This window comes from Adiantum capillus-veneris, chromosome 18, assembly GCF_014529385.1.
Source record: "Adiantum capillus-veneris isolate H3 chromosome 18, ASM1452938v2, whole genome shotgun sequence".
NCBI classification, from domain to species: domain Eukaryota; kingdom Viridiplantae; phylum Streptophyta; class Polypodiopsida; order Polypodiales; family Pteridaceae; genus Adiantum; species Adiantum capillus-veneris.
Genome location: NC_140948.1, coordinates 85,023,572 through 85,029,100, shown reverse-complemented (window position 1 = coordinate 85,029,100; position 5,529 = coordinate 85,023,572). Strand labels below are relative to the sequence as shown.

Sequence of the window (5,529 nt, the reverse complement as noted above, 5' to 3'; positions counted from 1 at the left end):
CTTCTCTCTCCTCCTCCATACACTCTAATACCATATTTAATGCTCGTGGGTATGCTCCTCTATTGTTCTTCCTGCTCACAGCTTCTAGGGCAACCTTCTTGCACCTCTATCATTTTGTTTCCAGGTGCACGTGCAGTCCATGGTGCCTTTGAATGGTGTATCACAGTCTTGATGGGTGGTCAATACGTGTGCAGGGCTACCAAGAAGAGATTGACTCTAAGCATAGAGAGAGAGAGAGAGAAAGAGAGAGAGAGAGAGAGAGAGAGAGGTGGAGATGGAAGCAATGGTGTTAAGCTTTAATGTAACTCCTTTAGCATGTTCAACATGCTACTTACACGTACATAAAACCCGCATTCTTGTGCATGCCAGACAAGGGCTTGTTATGAAAGGTAAATGGACTTTTGCTTTGGTGTTGAGGGCTATTGTGCTTCTTAATCTCGGGCCTCATTATTCTGATGATTTGGCCCTTGCTTTTGATTGTTTTGGAAACTCCTCTTCTTCCATTCAGAAGGATCCCGTTGAGCACTTTTCCCTCTATGACACTGTTTTCAAAAAGTACTTCAATGAAAATATTGTTGAGGGAAAGGTTGTGTCTAGAAGGAAAGGTTTTACTTCCACAGCATGTGTAGCTACTTGGGATACTGACAAGGAGATCCCCGAGTGGGTATCCCGACTCGTTTGAAGGTAGTTATTATAGCATAAAGAGTGAGGGAAAATCTAGAGAGGAAACTTGTTTCCTTGCTTGAAAGGTCGCATGCAGACAGGCCATTAAACAACACTTGTCTAGGAAACATTGTATGTACTTGATTTGAAGAACACGGCTAACCTGATGGAATCCAAGACAACCTCGTTCATCTATCCATTTCAACCAAGCAGATCGTCTCACCGTAGATAAGCTTCTTCCAAGGTGCCACAAGATTATTCTATGATCTCTCCAAGCAACCATCCATAGATGTATTATTTGGCTTTTATGCTCGACTTAGATTTTTACCATTAGAATTCTTGAAAACTTTGTGTGTATTCACTGAAGTCAAAGTAGCACATCAGATGTCCGTTCAAGAAGTGTATTCTCTCTTATCTGCATTTCAAAGGTGATTTAGAGCTCTTTCATTGCAATAAGTTGATAAAACATAGGCTAATAATCATATTATTTGTGGAAATGTAAAATCTTCTTTGTCATTGAGAGAGAGAGAGAGAGAGAGAGAGAGAGAGAGAGAGAGAGAGAGAGAGGGTATGCACTGAACATCGGGCACAACACAATGTTGGCTGATATCATGGAGATGGCTACAGGAGCATGAGAAGCAACAAAGGAGAAGTCTGATGCAATTCAAGGGATTTTCAACAAAGGAGAGAGAGAGAGAGAGAGAGAGAGAGAGAGAGAGAGAGAGAGAGAGAGAGAGGAGAGGCAACAAAGGAGCGCCTAGATGTGAGTAGGTTGATGTAATTCAAGGTCTTTTCTTGAAGTGAGAGTCTTGTGTGAGCCGTCTCAATCTCCAACATCTGTGTTGTACTGATCACAACTTCTCCCCCATCATCATGCACCTAGCTGTGTTGCACATTATGCTGCCTCTTGAACCATTTCCTCCACACTCCAATGAGCCTCCTCTTGGCACGTAGTTTTGTTGGATTTCTCCTTTTGTAAGCCTCAATATCAAGAAAAATGATGAAAATAACCAAAAAGGACTCTTTTTGTTGGATTCTCCATGTCTTTTAGGTTCCTACCTCATCATCAAACTTTGTCTAGATGTGCGTTTTCAGAGGTACAATATATGGTCTATTCAAAGGGTCTGTTTATCATGAAAAAGAGCCTTCACGTTGTTAATTTCCATTGGATTCTATGTAAAGTGCTTTTTAATTGCCAAAGCACAAGTCAGTGTCCAGGTTCTGGTTTACAATGTGCTCTCATTCTGCACTCATGGCAGGGTATGTCCACTTTGCACATGGTGGAGGTCTATGTTGTTTTCCACACATGATATCCAACTACACTTGGGTATTTTAGCATGAGTATAATGACGAAGCCTTAGGTCAATTTTACTAGATGAAAGTGAGTACTCTCTCCGCAGGTAATCACCTAATGCTAGCAACATGCTGGCATATGTATAGCTCTTTGAAACCGTGTTGCATGTTATGGTGATAATGACGATGAAAATGGGCAATATTGACGATGAGGAGTAATGCGGGCTCAATGGCAGACGCTCGGCTTCGAGATCTCTCGGCGGTAATGTTAGTGATTTGGGTTCTTATAAAGAGCGCTTGCAAGTAACTTTTCCTCCTAGATCGGCCTCTTGATCATCGAAATCTTCTCCATGCAAGGAGGGGAACTATCGTCTTGACTATCGAGTCTGATGCAGAGAGAAAGAGTCAGAGAACAAATGGCGACATTTATTAGGCCCTTTTAGAGAGAGTGGCTGTCTACAGATAGAGAGACTTCCATTTTAAGCTTGCATTCACCCACAAAGTTTATAATTGTAGAAAAATTGTATAAAATTGAATAGAGGAAAAAAGTAAAAAAATAAAAAGTAAGTTTTTTTTCTTTCTGATGAACTCCTTGATGGGAGTTGAGGCAAGGATTCTCAGTGCATGCACACACATAGATACTTGTTATATGAGAGAGAGAGAGAGATAGATTTTTTTACATCTATTAAAGCCAAAGTCGATCTATGAGACAAATCAAATATATATGTGTGTGTCCCCCATTGTGTTTATACCTTTGAGTTAACATTATATATGACAAATTATATAAGTTGATCGCATTACACAAAGCATAGGAAAGGGAGCTTAGAAAATTGTATGTCAAAAAGAAATTTCTACTATGGCTGGCAGGCCTGGTGATTTTATCACTTGTTGACTTTCATAGAGACAAAAGTATAATTGGACCAAATAGCATGTAAAATACAGGCCTTTCATTAGCATGACTTTCCTTCCAAAAGAGATAAGTAGTTGTATGCAAATTTCAATGGCATGCAAAGACATAAAGGTCTTAAGCTTGCAGATGACCATGAATCTCTTGTAGCTACATAGCATGAAGATACATAGCACAAAATCCATAATTATGGAATTCAAAGGATTCAATTCATGCACCTGAACCTCATCTTAAATAGCAAGTGTTAGGTCAACAATATCACCTATTGCTAGCCCATGATCGATGACAAAGTTTTGCAATATGCAGCAACAACCAACAATTACATCTGGTATTTTGTTGATGTCATGATTTTGGATGACATCGTGAAGGATTCTCCAAGTGGTTTTAGGCGACCAAAAGGATGTTCTACCATCATATGTGTAGAAGAGAATCTTCTATTGTATACTTTTTGTATTAAGAATGAGGGAGTTTAACACGGTATGAGAAACCATGGAAACTCATTTCCATCTCCAATAATATACCCCCTTATGTTGTGGTTGCACCCAGTAAAACTACGACCATTCAAAATTTGACAGACTTGAGCTAAGCAAAAGAAGGACAAGTTTTGCAAAACCCTCTTGTCATTTCCAGTCTAAGAAAATCCAATATATATATCGCAAAAATGCATGGTGCTTTCCACAATTTCTTGTAGAGTCATGGAATAGTGACCCTTTCTATCATACCAATCATATTTAGCTCATTAACAAGAGCATCCATTTGAATGTGCATGCAATCAACTGCACCACAAAAATTAGGAAAGCCTTGAGCTCTTTCCATCCCAACCTTGACGGCTTGCATGGAAAACGAAGGAAGCTCAAGGCACACAATAGAGAGTGTGTTACTTAGTGTGCAATGGAAAGATTGATAGCCCTAGAGTGATGGGCGTATATACAATGCACGGGGGAAAAAACCTCCTAAAGAGGGAAAAAATGCCCCGGCGGTCCTAGTGTGTTCACACACATCACTACCACATGTATATGGTAACAAATCCCCCCTGGAGTGATGCGGTGAACGAGAGCTGGCACATGAGTAAAGGGAAGTGCCATGCCCTGAGGACAGGATCAGTCCACAAAGGGGAGTAAGCCCAAAGCTTTGCGGAAAGCTTCAAGCTTCTCACGAGACAATGCCTTTGTGAAAAGATCTGCAAGGTTGTCCTGTGTTGGCACATAAGCCAAGCTGATCTCTCCTGCTGAGAGCCTCTCCCTGACATAGTGGTAATGCACCTCAATGTGCTTTGTGCGAGCATGAAAAACTGGGTTCCTCGCAACTGCCAATGCGCTCTGACTGTCAGTGTAGATAGTGTTGGCAGTGTCCTGTCCAACACCCAAGTCAGCCATAAGGCGTCTGAGCCATACACACTCAACCGTAGCTGTGAAGACTGCCCTGTACTCAGCCTCACAACTCAAAGTGGCCACAGTAGGTTGCTTCTTGCTCAACCATGATATACATGAACTGCCAAGCATGAAACAAAAACCACTTGTGGACACTCGCGTGTCAAAACAACCAGCCCAATCTGAGTCCGAAAAAGCATGTAAGTCTGGCGGCAATGATCCCCCCTTGGGATAAAACAAGCCAAGATGTAAAGTGCCACTAAGGTAGCGGAAAATCCTCTTGACAGCCTGCCAATGCTTAGACCCTGGGCTATGCATAAATTTGCTGACCTGCAAGACTGCAAACTGAATATCTGGCCTCGTGTTGCATACATAAATGAGGCAGCCAACAGCAGTTTGGTAAAGAGTGACATCAGCAGGATTGCCAGCATCATGTAGACTCAACTTCAAACCTGTTTCCATGGGAGTGGCAATAGGTTTGCAATCCTCAAGTCCAAACTTACATAGCAATGTCTCTATGTAACTTTTCTGACACAAGGCAATACCACCATCACACTGCTTAAACTGTATACCCAAGTAATGATGCAACAGCCCCAAATCTTTCATCTTGAAAGTAGCATTCAAATCAGCCTTAAATTCAGCAATATGTCTCTCATTTGGTCCAGTGATTAGCAAATCATCAACATAAAGAACCACAATGAGAAATACATCATCCTCACGCTTTACATACAATGTGCTTTCTGTTGGACTGTTACGAAAGCCTCGTTTAACCAAATGAGTGTCAGCTTTCTCATACCAAGCACGAGGAGATTGCTTCAACCCATACAAAGCCTTCTTACATTTGCACACTTTGTCCTCTTGTCCTTTTATGACAAAACCTCGAGGCTGCGTTACATAAACTTCCTCAAATATGTCACCATTCAAGAAAGCAGTAACAATGTCTGATTGATGTACATCCCAACCAAAATGAGCTGCCAATGCACATAGAAAACGCACAGTAGTCATACGACAAGTGGGAGCAAAAGTCTCTTCATAATCTATGCCTTTTTGTTGTGCATAACCCTTTGCAACAAGTCGAGCCTTATGGCGATCGATCTCACCATCCGGCTTGCGTTTCAGCTTGTAAACCCACTTCGTACCAATGGCCTTTTTGCCAGGAGGCAAATCACATAAAGTCCATGTGTCATTCTCTATAAGTGCATCATATTCTGATTTCATGGCAGCAATCCAATTTTCTGAATTCTGTGCTTCATCAAAAGACAGAGGCTCCTCAACATCATGTAAACTAGACACAGC

General features: G+C 41.4%; 1 pseudogene; it reads left to right on the top strand.

The window, feature by feature from the left end:
- The first annotated feature begins 274 nt into the window (after positions 1-274).
- Positions 275-895, top strand: LOC147435965 (uncharacterized; annotated as a pseudogene).
- Positions 896-5,529: the final 4,634 nt, after the last annotated feature.